The sequence below is a fragment of the Symphalangus syndactylus genome, chromosome 8 (genome assembly GCF_028878055.3).
Source record: "Symphalangus syndactylus isolate Jambi chromosome 8, NHGRI_mSymSyn1-v2.1_pri, whole genome shotgun sequence".
NCBI lineage: Eukaryota > Metazoa > Chordata > Mammalia > Primates > Hylobatidae > Symphalangus > Symphalangus syndactylus.
The window spans coordinates 23961290-23978994 of NC_072430.2; the positions used below are offsets into that span (position 1 = coordinate 23961290).

The 17705-nt window shown below is 53.5% G+C and overlaps 1 protein-coding gene across 6 annotated transcripts in view; it reads left to right on the forward strand.

The window, feature by feature from the left end:
- Window positions 1–17705, forward strand: part of ITPK1 (inositol-tetrakisphosphate 1-kinase) — a 185157-nt gene that overhangs the window by 72550 nt on the left and 94902 nt on the right. The window contains exon 1 of one of the 6 annotated variants that reach the window (XM_063643981.1): window positions 12960–13205. The exons of the other annotated variants lie outside the window; for them this stretch is intronic. The gene's annotated coding sequence lies outside the window, so the exon portion shown is untranslated. Of the gene's footprint in view, window positions 1–12959; window positions 13206–17705 lie in introns of those variants that run through there. 6 annotated transcript variants of the gene reach the window in all.

Genomic DNA, 17705 nt, shown 5'->3' on the forward strand with positions numbered 1-17705 from the left:
GTCAACCCCCTGGAGTTACGTGGCTTAAACATCAGGGAGGAAGGTTCTCCAAGGCAACTAGGTTGAGGGCAGGCCACAGGTGGAAACTTGGCAAAAGCAGTGGTGGTAATGGTTCACCAGCAGCCCAGCTTGGCCTGAGGGCCCCAGCTTTCCAGTCCGGAGTGGTCCATTGGTCTGATTCTTCTCTCCCAGTTCAGTCCCCTCTTTCCTGACTTCCATTCTTTGACTCTGCGGGAGGGGGCGCTTAGTTTAGTTGGAGGTGGATGGAGAGGGAAAGGAGACCCAAAGCAGGGAGGCCCTTTTGATTTCCCTACCAGCCGCTTGCTCTGGGCTGGAACATGGGCCTCAGATAGCCTAGGTGCTGGGCTGCATGTGCAGCCTTGTGGGGGTTCCACTGAACAGAGCTTCTGATGGAGGTTCGCAGCCTGGGCGGGCCAGCTAGTGACTGAGCTTTGATGATAATGAACCATTGTTTGCTGCTTTTATTCATTCATTAGTTTTTCATCTGCTGTGGGAGAAGGCTGTGGGAGTGTGCAGTCCACAAGAAATGGAAAAACACCAATCTCCTGTTTCTGCCCCGTGCTTTCCAGTTGACCACTCATTTGGAGATGTTTCTGTTTGTGTGGTTTTTTTTTTCCTCCAGGCTGCTGGGCCATCCCTGCTTACCTAGCCTTTTTCTGAAGGTCCCAAAGCCCAGAGCACTTAGGAAAGTCTGAGCACTAAATTGCGTCCTGCCCAGTCATCATATCCTGTGTGTCTGTCTTATCTCCTTTATGACAGGGACATGGTTCATAGTTGCCTTTATCTGGAGCACATGGGGCCATGTGGGAAAGGAAGCTTGAGCCAGGCCAACCGTGTGCAGACCCTGCTGTCCCCACCGTGGGGCCCCGGGCTAGCACTGTGTCTCTGAGCCTCAGTTTCCTCCTCCTCAGAATAGAAAATGGGAGTAGCGCTAATGGTTGAGATTTCTCTCAGCCAAATGCCTGTGAGTGGGTTTGTGCATGCCTGGGACCTGAGCAATGGCCACAAGAAAGTCCCGTTTGGAGCTTGTGGTCAGCCTGGGAGATGAGGTCAAGATGCCCTGAGAGTCAAGATGGAGGGGTGTGGCTTGACTGCCCCAGACCACACTGGGAGGTTTGCAGAAGAAAAGAGCGTGGGGTGGGGATGGGGTCAAAGAGGACTCTGTGTGTGCCTCTTGAGGGCTTGAGGCCCAGCTCACAGACCACGGGTGGACCCGTCCCACCAGAGCAGTGAGCCGCTTGGAAGGCAGTGAGCTGTGGGTGTGGAAAGGAAGTCGGAGGCAACGTGGGTCCTCATTTGGGGGCATTGGGGAGCGATTGAAGGTTTTTAGGTAGTTGCAGAGAACAGTTTCAGGGAAGGTATTCTGGCAGTTCTGGCCCAGGGTGGATTGGGTTGTGTCCAGGCTAGAAACTGGATCCTGAAATTAGTTCTGAAACAATAAAAAAAAAGTCTGAATTAGAGAGTATAGCTTAATTTTAATTACTGGTCCTTGTTAATTAGTTCTCTGATTGCATGTAAGCCAAGGTCTCTAATTGGATTTTCTTAGATAGGGTTTCGCTGTGTTGCCCAGGGTGGAGTACAGTGGCTATTTCACAGATGCAATCATAGCGCACTTCAGCCTTGAACTTCTGGGCTCGAGTGATCCTCCTCTCACCTCCTTCTCCTGAGTAGCTGGGACTACAGGCACGCGCCATCACGCCCAGCCTCTAATTGGTTTTTAAGTGCTATCGTACCTTTCAGGGAGACTCTCCACCCACTTTGCAGTAATCTTCCCCCATCCTGGTGATTTGCTGCAGAGTCTTTGTTATGGGGCAGGGGCGGCATAGCCTACTTCCAGCCTCTCAGTCTGCAGCAGTGCTCTTCAGGGTCACCAGGGGAGTTGAATTAAAAGGCCATTCTGACCTGGCCTCTGCGGTTTCCTGGCTGGCTGCATGGACCAGCCCTCAGGCACTGCGGGAGGCAGAGCTGCTGACTGGCAGGGACAGGGGCCTGAGGGCTTGCCCAGAGGGTAACTGGCCTCTGCTTATTTGTGAGAGGTGAGGCTTGGAGGTTTGGTTTGATCTTGATGCCCTGTGCCTGCAAGGGCAAGGAACCAGTGCCTGGTGACTTGGAACTAAGGCACAGACTTCCATTTCAGGCTCAAAGGCAGCATGGCACTGGGCTGCAAAGTCAGGGATCTGGTTCTTTAAGGTAGATCTTACAGGAGGGAGACCTTAAATGCCCCATTCTTCCTGATCTGACAGATCCTAGAGCCCTGGGGCCTGCCCTGGCCAGGATTCCTGGTGCTAAACCCTGTCAGGTTGGTGGGGAAAGGGCATTTAAGGCCCTTACCCTGTTAAGATGTATCCTAAAGAACCACAACCCTGACTTGCGGCCCATGCTAGTCCGTCACGGTGTTGGGTTTTTCTTGCTTCTTCCTCTTCCTCCTTTGCTAGCCTTGGTGCTTGCGGTGGCCCTTCTGGCCAGGCCATAGACAGAGCCCACACCCTTCTTCCCTCTCTGCTGTGTTGCTGTGCCCTGGGCCACTGTCCTACCTCCTCTGAGATCTACAGCCCCACAGGGTTGGGTGATGGTTGTTGCCGCATTGGTCAGTTCTGCATCTGGGTCAGTCCCAGGGGCTTGCATGGCTGGCTCTCAGTCCTTTACCTGGGGGGCCCTGTGGCTCATCCGTGGCCCTCGAGTTCCAGAGTTTCCATCTGCTGCCAGGCTGAGTGCAGCATCCTCACCAGGTTCACAGCCAAGCAGAGGGATGCCAGTGTCCGGCCTAGGCTTTGGTTTAATTTTTATGCTGGACTTTCTCAGTAATCGCCAGCACAAACTTATTCATGGTCCCTTCCTTGTGTCTGGATTTCAGCTTTCCTATCTCTGCGGAGGGGGTTGGACTAGATTACACATGGGTGACCCAAATATACCTGGGCCTGCATGCAATCTGTTTGGCCCACACAGGAATTTTACATTCTTTCCTTTGAATTTGTTGCCAGTGTTTAAGCTGGTTGCCCTTAGGCCCCACCATTCTCTGTTGTCCCACACCACCAGCCTCATGGTTTACATTTGCCCCATGGGCACTTCAGTTTGTGACCCTCCATTTGCTCCTAGGACCCCCTCCTCCCCTCCCCCCCACCCCTCCCACCCGAATTCCTCAGTACCCTCTGGCTCTGTCTTCCCAGGGTGATGGGACAGAAGAGGAGGGGGCTAGAGCCTAGCCAGCCACAAGCCGGGTTCCAGAATGGTTGGATTTGAGGAATCTGGTGAAGGGGAAAAGATTTTTCATTTGCCCAGAACTCAGGGTAGTGGACTTGGGGCAGTAAAGGTCTCAGGAACAGAGTTGAAGCCAGAACTGTAGGAAGATGCATATTGGGGCCTTCAGGTGGGTGGCGGGAGAGGAAGGGTGGGGCTGTGGTCTGGGAAGGGCCTCCTGCAGGATGCCAGCCTGCCACTGATGGGGGCAAGGAGAACGGTGGCTTGAGCATGACGTGCGCCTGGAACAGGTTCCTGGTGACAACACCCCCAGCCTTGGGGCTTAAAGATTGTGGTGTAATCCAAGCTTGTTTTAATCAAGCCACAGATAAGAATGAGCCTCCTCCTGGCCAGGCTGAGGCTGGCTACGGCCTGAGTGCACATTCCTGCCTGGTGCACTTTGTTCTTCATGTAGGTGGGGCTGGGCGGGGCAGGGAGGCTGCCCTGCTGCCTTGGACCCAGGATGGCATTTCCCCTGCTTGACAGGGACACTTGGAATTTCCTGTTGGAAATAGCCCCAAAGGAAAGAGTGCCTGATGCGTTGAGCCTTGAATGTGTTCAGTGCTTTCTGCAGTGATTCCACAGAGCACTGGGCTTTTGCAGTCTCTACCGTGCTGTCTTCGGCTTTCCCACTGGTATTTCCTGCCCTCAGAAATCCACCTGCCCCACATCTCTTTTCTCCCCTTCTGTCTGTGCACATAAATTGGGGTGGATTTCAATCCGATCTCCTTAGCTGTGTGATCTTGGGCAAGTTACTTTGCTTCTCTGAGCCCCAGCTTCTGGTTCTATGTGTGCTGTGAAACCACCTGGGGCCCATGTGGCCAATCCTGGGTCAATATTTTTTTACCAATGACAAGAAGTTTCTAAGGGTTTTCCCTAAAGTGTGGGCCTCGGTGGGGAGCTGGCAGTAGCTGGATAAGAAAGAGTTTGGACTTCAAGTCAATTTGTAGAGTTAAGATTGAAACTTTTTTTTTTTTTTTTTTTTTTTTGAGACAGTCTCGCTCTGTCACCCAGGCTGGGATGCAGTGGTGTGATCTTGGCTCACTACAACCTCTGTCTTCTGGGTTCAAGTGATTCTCTTGCCTCAGCCTCCTGAGTAGCTGCGATTGCAGGTGCACGCCACCACGCCTGGGTAATTCTTGAATTTTTAATAGAGACGGGGTTTCACCATGTTGCTCAGGTTGGTCTTGAACTCCTGACCTCAAGTGATCTGCCCACCTTGGCCTCCCAAAGTGCTGGGATTACAGGTGTGAGCCACTGCAGCCGGCCAAGATTGAAACTTTAATTTCCTTCTCCTTGTCTGAGGCCCTTCTCCCTTTCTTTGCCCACCAGTTCCTCCCTCTGAGTGCTGCAGCCACCCCACGAGCCCCAGTGCCCTGTCAGGCCCAGCAGGACATGCAGGTGGGGCACTGGCCTGAGTTTTGGATCTTTGCTTCAAAGCCGTGTTAAGTCCAGCTCTACCTTGTCCCAGTTCCCAGCCCTGTCCCTGTTAGGGGTATCTGATCAGCACCCTCAAAACTAGAGAGATCGCAGCCTCAAACAAATCCTTTTGGCAAATGGCTGAATGTTAGGAGGGTTTTGGTGACCCAAACATGTGCCAGGCATGTTCCAAAACTCCCAGCATCAAGGCCCACTCAGGGATTAGGGTTGAAGCTGCTTGGCTGGGGAGAGAGGGACTGTTTTTGTTCTTAGCCACTTTCTGTTCACATATGGCTATCATTCACTGAATGAACGTTTACTAGAATAGCAGGGTGGCGGAGTAGAGAAAACGTGTTTCCAGTTTGCTGTACCTGTGTCAGAATCTTGGATTTGTTACTGTGAGATTCAGGGCACTTGAGTCATTTGTTGTCTAGAATGTTAATTTCCTTAACTTATAAAATAACTTGATTTGTACCTCCTGCAGTGGATGTTGTGAGGACCGGGTGAGAGGAAGTCTGTGAGGACCCAGCATGACACCTGCACATGGCAGCTGTGTGGTAGGCAGTCATTGCTGTTGTCATTTAGTAGGTGGCCCTTAGGATTAGACACCGTGGGGGACACAGGCTGGGTGAGATAGGGGTCCTTGCTACCAGGAGCATATGGTTAACAGGGGGCTGCAGGATAGATTTGCTGTGTTTTGGGAGTTCCTAGCATCTGAACCCCCTCTCAGTTTACATCTGAGGATTCTCTTCCATATGTATCTTGGAGGCCACACAGGAAGGGCCAGGAACTCTCGTCACCTGTAGTGCTGGGTGTGGGCACAGGACTGGGGCCTGCCAGCCAGACCCACCCCCTGGTGCTGGGATTCAGGAAGCAGGACAGGGAGCATTGGTCATGGTGGCTCAGTGGCAGAGACAGGTGCCAGATGGGATGCTGAGCCCTGTGTGCCCGGGTGTGGGCTGGGTGGGGGTCCTTGCCTGCCTGCCTGCCGCAGGGCCCACTTGCACTGTGATTCTCTGGGTGAACAGCCTCCCTGGCAGGGGCCTGGTTTCTGAGCGTGGCTCTCCCAGCTTCCTGTGTTTTCTGACCTGCACAGTGGCCTTTTAGTGAGGTCCCTTGCTGCTCAGGTCAGCCCCAGGAAGGTTCTGGTGCTCACATCCCAGAACTTGCTGGTCTCTGGGCCTCAGAGTAACTCATACTGAGAGGAGGGAAGGATGCCCAGGCAATACTGTGCAGAGAGAGTAGGGTCGCCACTTCTGGTGGCAGGGAGGAGTCAGAGAAGACTTCTTGGAGGAGGGGGCATTTGAAAGGTACTTTGTAGGACAGAGGGCCTGGAGGGAGGTTCAGATCCTGGCAGGGCAGTGGCAGCCTGGCCCTCACCTTATAGCCTCTTTGAAATGTAAATGATGCTAGTGCCTGTGGGATAGGGCCTTTGTGAGGAGTAAACCTTTGAGGACAGCTCCTGGCTAATCTCGGATCAAAATAGCCCCCTCCTGCCAGAGGATTAGGTTCATTGGCAGTTGTATATACAAGACCAGCCATCTCCCCCCACACTCTGTACTGATGGGGAGTGGTAGAGTTATACTGGGGGGCTTCTGCTGTGAGCTCAGTGCATAGAGATCCTATCTTGTTGAATGTGCACGACACCTCGAGACGTAGGCAGGATTCTTCCTTTTTTACAGGGGAGAAGTCAGGGCCTTGGTGAGGTGAAGTAGTTCCCAGGGCCTTCCATCTAGGTGATGGGGCCAGGACCTTGGTTCTAGTTCTCCTGCCTCCCAAGCTTGGCTGTTTCCTACAGCTGCATACGGCCCCACCCAGAGGGAGACAGTCACGGGAGAAAGAGAATGGCAGTGACCCAGAGGGGGTACAGAGCTACTTCCTGCTCAGGGAGTGCTGGGCAGCCTCTTGCGGGGGGAGAGGGGGGCATTGAATGGCCCCTTCAGAGAAGACTGGGAGCTCACCAGGTCCTGAGGAAGAGGAGGGACTGCATGCAGGAAGCCTCAAGGCACGAGCCAGTTTAGCATTTGGGGGCCAAGTTTTTGGTGTGTACAGTGTCTGCGGGGTGCCTGGGCAGGGGTGTTGGGCCGAGCGGTGTGGCAGGGGACCATGTGTGCTCTGGCCAGGGGCCTGGACCTCATTCTGTTGGTGGTGAGGGCCCGTGCAGGTGGGGAGTGGCAAGGTGGACCAAGACCGCCTCTCCTCCACTTTCTCCTCTCCCCTCCCCACCCCTGCTCTGTCCTTGTACCCCGGGCCACAGTGAAGGACATTGGGCCGAGGCCCTGCTTTCACAGGAGGAAGCAAAGCCCTGCTTCATGTAGCTGAAGCCCAGGCTCCCCATTGTCCACTCTGACATAGACCCTCTGAGTCCTCAGTTATCTGGTCTGTAAGTGGCTATGAAGTCTGTCTTGCTTCTCCTCCCAGAGAAATCATGAGCATAAAGAGCCTGCCAGATGTGTGGATATGCGGTTTTAAAGATTAAGGCAGTTTAACCAAAAAGAACAAAACATTGGCTGAATTAATAGAAGTGGCACTGGGCGTTCTTCCCGTCAGCCTGAGTTGGAGGTGGGGTGCCTCCCAGCAGGGGCTGGCAGGAGCACCCGCGTGCGCTCTGACCTCATCCAGAGAGTTTCTGGGTACGCTGCACAGCGGGACACCCTCTGGAGGAGGCCCTGTGGGGAGGGCGGAGGGCGTAAGAACACTCAGTGGCCTTGGAGAAGCGAAGGTGCCCTGTCCCCTCCCAACCACCCTGTACTTCGTGTACTGAAACTGACAGCAAGGGAGACTTGGCAGGGAGAACTCCCAGTTCAGCTCCTCAAGTGTTGTTGAGGCTGAATACCAGCCTGACAGCTTGCTGGCCTGCTGGGGGGTATGGGGCCGAGACGGCCTCAGCGACTTATCACAGCAACCCTGTGAGGTGTAGGTGCGTCCTGGTCCCCCATTCAGTGGTCACAGAAGCACAATGGGGTTTAAGTGACCAGCCTGGTCTGCGAGCAGCAGATTCAAGATTCCAGAGTCTGGGGGTCTGACACCAAGCACCTTTGGTTTGTAAAGATACAAAGTCTCCAGCAGGCACAGGGTGGAAGAGGAGGTTTCTGTTTTTAATGTTTTTTGTAGACAAGGGGTCTTGCTGTGTTGCCCAGGCTGGTCTTGAACTCCTAGGCTCAAGTGATCCTCCTGCCTTGGCCTCCCAAAGTGCTGAGATTACAGGTGTGAGTCACCATGCCCAGCGAAAAAAGAGGAGGCGTCTTGTTGACATGGATTGGGAGAAGGTTGAGTAGCTGAGAAGGAGAGAGAACAGCCTCTGTAGAACAAGGTGGTGGGGGATGTTTCTGGGTATCGTGAGCGTGGAGCAAAGGGGAGAGGGAGCCCAAAGCATGCTGGGGCCAGAGCCTGCCCAAAAGGTCTGTGCCCGGAACTCTGGGGAAAGGGGAAGTCAGTGGTGAGCTCTTGAGTTTGGCAGCACCCCCCGTGAGTGCTGGGTGTATGCAGGTGGACGCTGTAGCCATGGCAGCAGGATTGGTGGTGGTAGCAAAGGGAACTTAACTCCCAACTTGAACATCTTTTGGGGCTCAGTTCAGAGAAAAACTGAGCAAGAAATAGGTCACAGGTTTTAGGAACAGTATTAGAGTATCGTATTTTCTGGCATGTCCAGGAAATGCCATTTTCCACTGGATGCATTTTTTAGATAGTTGCTTGGCGCTTATGTCTTTGTCTTCAGAAGAATGGTTTTCCGGTTTTAAACACATACCTGGCCGGGCGCGGTGGCTCATGCCTGTAATCCCAGCACTTTGGGAGGCTGAAGCGGGTGGATCACTTGAGGTCAGGCGTTCCAGACCAGCCTGGCTAGCATGGTGAAACCCATCTCTACTAAAAATACAAAAATTAGCTGGGTGTGGTGGCACACGCCTGTAATCCCAGCTACAAGGGAGGCTGAGGCAGGAGAATCGCTTGAACCCAGGAGGTGGAGGTTGCAGTGAGCCGAGATTGCACCACTGCACTCCAGCTTGGGAGACAAAGCGAGACTCTGTCTCAAAAAACAAACAAACAAAAAAAACCCCACATATATCCCACTTTTCTTTCCCTTCCAAAAGAGAGTATATGGATATAATTTAATCATTTTTCCTGTGTTATTTATAATTGTACAATTAGAAACAACCAAACATTAAAAGGTAGGGAATTGATTAAATAAATTATGCTTGATTTACCTTTTAATGATAATGCTTTAGAAGAATATGCAATGGGCCGGGCGCGGTGGCTCACGCTTGTAATCCCAGCACTTTGGGAGGCCGAGGCGGGCGGATCACGAGGTCAGGAGATCGAGACCACGGTGAAACCCCGTCTCTACTAAAAAATACAAAAAATTAGCCGGGCGCGGTGGCGGGCGCCTGTAGTCCCAGCTACTCGGAGGCTGAGGCAGGAGAATGGCGTGAACCCGGGAGGCGGAGCTTGCAGTGAGCCGAGATTGCGCCACTGCACTCCAGCCCGGGCGACAGAGCGAGACTCTGTCTAAAAAAAAAAAAAAAAAAAAAAAAAGAAGAATATGCAATGTTGGCTGGACGTGGTGGCTCACACCTGTAATCCCAGTACTCTGGGAGGCTGAGGTGGGCAGATCACCTGAGATCAGGAGTTTGAGACCAGCCTGGCCAACATGGCAAAACCACGTCTCTACAAAAAATACAAAAATTAGCTGGGTGCAGTGGCGCATGCCTGTAGTCCCAGCTACTTGGGAGGCTGAACCTGGGAGGCAGAGGTTGCAGTGAGCTGAGACTGTGCCATTGCACTCCATCCTGGGCAACAGAGCAAGGCTCCATCTCAAAAAAAAAAAGAATATGTCATGTCACAGGAATATGTTCCTTATAGTTTGTTAATTAAAAAGTAGGATCCAGATGTTTGTGTAGTATAATTTCAGTTTTAGCAAAGATAAATATCAAAAACTTGGAGGAGTATGTTATGTAATACAAATGTTACAGGCTACCTCTGACATTAAGTTAAAATTTTTCGATCCCTGAGTAAATAACTGGAGATAAACATCTCTTACAATGGACATTAATTTGATCGGAGAAAAAAGACAGTTTTTTGAAAGGCTGTATTACTTTATAGACACAGCTGGTATCTTTATTCTGCCTGAGTCTCACCATCTCCACTGCAGGAGGCAGCTGGGTCACGTTAAGGGTTCCTAGGGCCCTAGTTGGCACTCTTCTGTCTTCCTTGTCTTTAGCATCCAGACCACGCCTTGTCGGGAAGCCGAGTTTGAATCTCAGCCCCGGGCTCGCCAGTAGGAGTTCTTGAGTCCTGGGCCTGGCCTTGGACTCCCGTTGTGAAGTGGGAGCCAGCCTTACAGGTGGCTGCTCAGGTGAGCGTGTAAGGTGCGTCTAGGCGGCTCGGGCCTGGGGCTATATCCTGAAGCTTACCTGGGCCTTCAGCCAGTGGCTGCTGTTTATTCCAGCAGTGAAACCCAACCGTCACATTCCTTGAAATACCTTTAATAACTCTTACCAAATTTTGAATTTTCAGTGAGTTTGACCTTGACCATCTGTTTGAAAGAAAGGCAGACACACACCCACACACCCATGGTGAAATGCAGGCTGAGAAGTGCTGGTCTCCTCTTTTCCTATCAACACTGCCCTGTTGACGATGCAAGGGGCATGGAGATGCCATTGTCCCGGGGTCAGAGGGTTGGCAGGGAGGTTTGCTGTGGCTCAGGGGCTTCCTGTGTAGGCCCCAGGGATTGGGACTGGCCTGACTCAGAGCAGGAGCCACCCAGGGAGCAGGGGAACAGCCTTCCAGGGCCTCCCTGGTCCAGCTGCCTGGCCCTGCCGGCTCTTCCGAGGACAGAGCCCTGACAAGTGAGGGTCAGTGCCCAAGAAAAAAGGAGCATTGTTAGGGCGTGGGGGCCGGGGGAACAGCCAGGGCATTGTCGCCCAGCCGGGAGGCTCTGTGTGTTCTGTGGCTTTCCCAGCTCTCTGACAGTCATAAGCACTGAGGTTTGGGGCTTCCACCCCTTGACAGCAGGTAGATCCCTTTTTGGCAGCTGTCAGCATCTCTCAGCCCTTCCCTGCTCTGCTCTGGGGGGATTTTTCTTGGCATTTCCAAGTTCTGGGGGCTGCATCCTCCCCTGCCCTCCCCTGCGGTATTGAGATGAGTGGGAGAGAATGCGGTGCGGGTTGTTGGTAACGATCCCAGAGCCCAGAGAATAGGGGCAGTGTTCCTGGGGGAGAGCCCTCGCCCGGCCCCTGGGGTGCTGAGCCTGGTGAGTCATGAGGGGTGCGGGCCTCAGAATGCGGGGGAGAGTGGCTGGGGGTTAGGGGGTGTGGAGAGGCTGCCACCAGCAAACAGCAAGAGCCGCGGGGGTCAAATGGGGCACGTGCTCCCACCAGCCTCTCGGAGGAGATCACGTGTTTGTCATTGTTGGCTGTGTCTGACGTGTGGGAAAGCAGCCGTGAATACTGAGGAGGCTGTCACATTTGTTCTCTCAGCATCTTTGGTTTATCTTAAACCTCAGTGAGATGTTTGCAGTTCTTCTCACGCTGTCACAGAGCGTGACCTTGTGGCCTCAAACCGCATGCCCTTTAGACATTGCAATCCACTGCACCATGTGGACCTCCTGGGGCAGGGCTGGCTGCTACAGGAGCGGCCCCTCCCAGCAGGACGGGGACAGTGTCCCTCCGGTTGTGGCCTCTGCTCCCCGCAGCTCTTGAAGTTACTGACCTTGGGCTCCTGGGGAGGGGCAGGTCTCACTGATGCCACCATTGCTTTTGTAGCCTTTTCTTGGAAAGGGTGGCCTTGGGCTTGGTGAGTGCTCCTCCCACCTGTTTCCAAACTCTGAGGATGCTCCTCAGGAATGAGAAAAATTCAAATTAGTCATCAAGTGCTGGAGTCAGGCTGGGAAGGGGCAGCCACTTGGCACCACATACATCCACCTGGGCCTGCCACCCTTAGCCCAGGCCTTGGACCTCTCTGGGCTCCTGGCTAGGCCCTGGGCCCAGCTGGTTTCTGGTGGGAAGTGACAGGCCCAGTAACTGAAGCAGGAGGCTCTGGTCCAGACCTACCTGGGTGGGTTGAAACCTGCCTCTGCCATCTTCTGGTACCCAGGAGGGTGAGGCAGCTGTTCACGGTGCTGTCGGGCACCAGGCCCTGGGCAGCCATGGTTGTTCCCATTCTGGGCCTTGTGCAGCGCCTGGTAGACCACTGCCTCCCACTCACCAGTGTCGCAGCAGCCAGACGGGTTTCTGCGGCCTGAGCCCCCTCCCTCCCTCCCTCCCATCCTGTTTCCTAGGCAACATGGCCTCTTTGGCCATTTGTTGACCTCCCATTCCCCTTGGCTTCTAAGTGCAGAATTTCCATAGCACATCAGTCTGCACTGGTGATTTGGGGCTCTCTGGTGTACATGTGGAGATATACACTCCCATGGGAGATGAGGCAGGCATTCCACTGTCCTTCAAGGCTCAGCTTATCTGCCACCTCCTTTGAGTCGGCTTTTGACTGCCCAGCATGAATACCTGTGCCTGCCTTTGTGTGCTCACTGCACTCTTTTGGGTCATTCTGGAAGAGTCTCCATTTTATTTTGCCTCACTGGCCCAACTGTCAACCATGTCTGCCCTTGAGGCCATCCCTGCTGCCCTGGTACAGCATTAAGTCCACAGCGAGTGCTTGGTCTCTATTTGTTGAATGAATATCTGCAACGTAATGTGACCAAGGTCCCACAGATCAGCATCCTAGTGAGCTGAGAGCTCAGATGAGCTCAACTGTGTGTTTCAGAGGGGGTGGTGGGCAGAGGACAGCAGGCTGTTGTCCTGAAGCCTCTAGAACCTAGCGGAGAAGAGGCAGGACCCAAAAGAAGGTGTGTTCACCCTGTAGGACTTGCTTTGTAGGTGCAGGTGCCCAGAGGCCAGGCTTGTCAGTGCTACCTGGAGTGGGGCTGGAGAAGGGAAGGGCCTGCCAGGCCCCATAGGTGATGGAAGGGCCAGGACCTCAGGTTGGAGGGAATCACTGAACCCTCGGCCCTGTGGTGCAGGCCCACACGGGGCATAGCCCCTGGGCACTGGCACTGCCCACTGCCCATGTGTGCTGGGGCCATGCCAGCCTTCTCCGCTGCTAACCTGGCTTCTTCACCCTCCCTCAGTGGGCGCAGCTGCCGCTTCCATCTCAGTGTCTGCTTCTCCCTTGCTTGGTGGGTCATTATGTGCCCACTTAGCCATAGGCTTTCACTGAGTCCCCACCTTCACGCAGGATGTGGGAGGTCCCAGGGGCCCCCAGGCAGCTCAGGCTGGCCTGCCCTCTAGTGGAGAGCAGAGCAGACAGATCTCCCAGCCCAGGGGGACCAGCCGTGGTGGAGCCCGCCTCCCCATTCTATTCTTGGAGAGGAAAAGCACGGAATTATAGGAGTGAAGGCACAGACTGGGCAGAGGGGCCGGAGTCACCCTCTGAGGGGGCCTGTAGGGCCCCCAGAAGAGTTTTCTGGGTCAGAATCAAGAGACTCGGGAGACTTTTTGCATTCTGTGAGCCCAGTCACTTTGCCTCTGGTTGGGGTAGGTTTTCCAGAGCATCTTCCTGCTCCAACAGGGGGTGGGGGAGTGGGGGGACTGGTTTGCCATGGGAACCCCTGGCTGCTGCAGGTGCTGTGTGGCTGAAGCCGCCTCCCCATTCAGTTTGCTGGGGGCAGGATGTGGGGGAGGGCACCTGGGAGGAAGGTGTCGGGGCAGGGCTTACCACGGACCCATGGGGAAGTATTAGACGGCTTTTGGGGCTACACTTTGGATAGGGGGCTGGGGGTTCCCAGCATCAGAGCCCACTCTTTCTCCCCCATTACTGAGTTTGGAGAAAGGCTGCCAGCTGGTGCCTCACCCCAACCCTCACCAGAAGAGGTCCTGTGCATGCCCCCTGCCCCATCCTCAGTCTCCAGTCCTACAGCTGCTGTGCAGTCCTGCCTCTCTTTCTGTCTCCTCCCCTGCATCATTCCTGCCCTAGCTGTAGACCTCTCCACCTAGCTACCCCTGTGCTGCCCGAGAGCCCTCCTGTGCCCCACCACACAGCCACACGCACAGGCACGCACATTCACACATGCCGTTCTCTTCCAGGACAAACCCTCCCTGGTTCCTGAGGCTCTGGGGACCAGTGGGTATGTGTCTGTCTCTGTCTAGCGCCTCTTTCTCCTCTCTGCCTTTCCTTAGACACGTACCTCTTACCTCCTGTCTGGCCTGGCTTCCTCCATGAAGTGCTATTTGGTTTTCTCAGCAGGAGCCTCCCAGCCCCAAGGCTCCCACTGTTCCTCTACCAGTCGTGTGCTGGGGCCCTCACCCCTGGGTGGTCACTGTTGACTGATTACTCATCAGTATTCCCTCTCTAGACCCTGGTTCTGATGTCTGTGCTCAGCAGGGCCGGCCCAGAGAAGGTGGTGGGGAATGTTGGGGAGCATCGGCTGCTGTGGGGCTTTGAGGAAGTCTCCTTCCTTCTCCGGTTAGGAAGTTATTGCAGCAGATCCAGCTTTTCTTATTCTCCTTTTCACAAGGCTCACAGGTCACATGGCTGCTGCCTCAGAGTCACTGAGGCACTGCTGTGCCAATGCACAGTTGGTTTATCTTAACATCACCCACCCCAGGAAACCTCCCTTGACCCCGTCCTTGGGCCTGGCTGAGATGACCTTTGGTCCGACTCTAACCTGTAGGATTGCAGGAATAACAAATGACACTTAATCACAGGCCTCTGAGCAAAAACTGGGACCCAATAAATTTAAGTGTGCTGATTTCATTTGTAGACCCTGGGAAAACCGATGCTTGTACCTTTCCCAAGCCCTGGCAGGGCATTGGCACAGATCTGCTTTCGGCGAGTCTGTCTAGGTGTCTCTGTGTCCATGCCTTCTCAGCAGCTCACAACTGCTGCCCAGGGAGATGAAGCCTACCAGCTCCTTTGCCAAAGGGCCCACCCCCTGGAGAAAAGGGCTGGCTTTGCAGGGTGCACGATCCGATCCGTGCTGGCCTTTGTCACCCATTTCCCTGAGCAGCTTCTCAGAGCTGTGGAGTATGCTGCAGTCTGCAGAGTGCGATGGCCCCTTCATGAGTCCCAGCGACTCACCAGGGTCACAGCCAGAGCTGGGTGGACATATGCCCTCTAGATTAGGCTAATCGGAAGATATTCAAGGGCATCAAGCTGCCCCGCCCAGCATGGTGTGTACATGGTCCCTGGGGGATTTCCTCCCATCGAGGGTGGGGCAGGTCAGATGTGGGTCAGTAAATTTCCGTGACCTGGCAGCATTCTCTGGAATTCTCCCAAGTGAGTATGCAAGGGTTTCAGCGTCAGCTTCTTCCTCTCTGCAAATCTCTGTGCAAGTGAACATATTTAAAGTATCTGAGAAGTCCCGCAGCAAAGCTTCTGCTGCTGCTTAGCTTGACGCAACCAAGTCTTTGCAAATGATTTTGAGTACTGAACTTCCCCTTTTCATGCAATGTTTAAAAGAATGTTAATGCTGATTTGTTGTTATTATTTTTTGTGACGGAGTCTCGCTCTGTCGCCCAGCCTGGAGTGCAGTGGCATAATCTCGGCTCACTGCAACCTCCGCCTCCTGGGTTCAACTGATTCTCCTGCCTCAGCCTTCCAAGTAGCTGGGATTACAGGCATGCACCACCATGCTCAGCTAATTTTTGCATTTTTAGTAGAGATGGGGTTTCACCGTGTTGCCTGGGCTGGTTGCAAACTCCTGACCTCAAGTGATCTGCCCGCTCCAGCCTCCCAAAGTGTTGGGATGACAGGCATGAGCCACTGCACTCGGCTGCTTTATTACTATTATATCAAATACCAGTTTGGAAAACTGCCTCAAGGAATGCTGTCTTCAGATTGGAAAGCAATGAATATAGGAAGAGTACAGCTTCAGGGCTTAAATAATAATCTATGCAGGCTTTGTAGGAATTTGAGTCCGAGTTTCCCCTCCTTATTGTTAAAAAGGATGCATAGAAAATATTTTTGGCTTGGAGAATTCTTTGCCACTTGTGGCCGGGGCTGCCAGTTGCCACTCTAGGGGGAACATGGAGATAAAGCAAACATTGAAATATGTTTTTTGTTGTCAGCAAAAGTAAACATCCCAGGCCGGAAGCCAGGGCATGGAAGGGAGAAGTTTGGGGACATGAAGTTGGAATCCCACTTGGGGATGGGCACTTATTTTCATACCACCACCTCTTGGAGCCAGACCAGGAGGCCTTAGGGGGGTCTGTGGCCCTCGTTAAAGCCCGGGCCCCCAGGTTCCAGACAAGGGAAATGATGGCTCGAGGTCCCACAGCAAGTCAGTGCCAGACTCCTGACCCCTGGCCCGCTGCTGTCTTCGAAGCATCATGGTTTCTGAAAATCTTACCTGAGTCCCTTGTTCCATGAGGCCATGAAAATGGCAACTGCCATGTATGAAGCGCTTACAGCCTGTACCAGGCAAGGTGCTGACGCCTCACCTGTGTTAACTTCCACAGCGGTCTCTCCAAAGGGACTGAGGCATCTAACTCTCTCACTCATGGCCTTTCGCCAGCTTCCCCCACTCTGAGGACACTGACTCCTAATCATGCCCCCACCTCTTTGTCCCCCATCCCCTGCACCCACGCTGGCCTCCTCTGCTCGGGACCCCTGCACTTGCCTTCTTCTTAGTTCAGAACATTCTGCCCCAGGTCTCTCCTGGTCCTTCTTCTTGCCCAGGCCTTCCTTAGAGAGGACTTGGATTCGTTTGCCAGTGCTGCTGTCACAAAGGGCCACAAACTGGGCAGCTTAAATAGCAGAAATGCACCCCTCCCAGTTCTGGAGGTGAGAAGCCTGAGATCCCAAGCAGGGCTCCTTCTGAGGCGGTGGGGCCTGTTCCAGCCATCTCTCCCTGCTGGGGGTGGATTGCTGGCCATCTTTGGCGTTTCCGGGAACGTAGAAGTATCGCCCTCATCTCTGCCTTCGTCTCTTCACGATGTTCCTCCTTTGTGTGAGTCTGTGTCTAAATTTCCCCTTCTTATAGGAGCACCAGTCATCGTGGACTAGGGACCTACATGTGCTCTGGAAACCTCATCTTAACAAAGGTCATCTGCAAAGACCCCATTTCCTAACAAGGTCACGTTCTGAGGCACTAGGGGTTAGGACTTCAACATACCGTTTTTTGGGGGCACAGTTTAGCCTGTACCAGGCCTTCTCTGATGAGTGCCCCCTTTCCCATCATGCCCTCTGCACTTCATTGATATTGCAGCCTTTGGTGGCGCCTGCAGTCACTTCATTTACTTGTTTGTTGTCTGTCTCCCACACTAGGGTGTGAGTATGAGCACTGAGGGCAGAGACCTGGTGGTTGTCTTCACGTCGTATCTTCAGAGCTTGAGCAGTGCTAGGCACAAAGTTACTCTGTTCACTTAATTACTCAATGAATGAGTGCATGAATGAATGAATGAATGGAAGAAAACAAGTCCTGTTGTCTTTCTCATGCATCACTCACACAAACTGAGGCTTTGAGAAAACCGGAGCAGAATAAAGAACAGGCTTTTGTGTGTGATTCATGAAGCAGTAACGGTTTCTCTTTTATTTACATCTTGGATAAAGGGCAGAAGCAAGAAGGGTGGCTGTGACTGCATTCTTGATGTTTTCAGCATTTGTCAAGTGGGACATGTCACCTCATTTTATTTTTGCACATTCTCCAGTCAGCTCTACTGAGTGTAAATGCGGGGTGTCGCTCTCACACCCTCAGTTCTCACGTTGGCAGTTGGAAGGGAGTGCAGCATGCATTGCGCGCTAACTTTGTGCTTGCTTACCATCTGGGAGGGAAGTTGGGATCCAGGTGGTTCAGTCCTGGATCTGAAATCCTCTGTGGGAAGTGCAGAGAGACAGGGTAGCTGGGTGTCTGGAAGAGGGTAGCAGCCTTTGAATTCATCTGGCCAAGGGCTCAGATAGAAATCCATCCCTCGCCACAGCACGTGTTCAGCTTTGGGACAGTCAGATGTGGTGCACCGAAGATAATCTGCTGGGGACTGTCAGTGGCTTCCTTTGTTACCCTTGTCTTGTCCACTCTCTTGGGCCTGGGAGGGTCA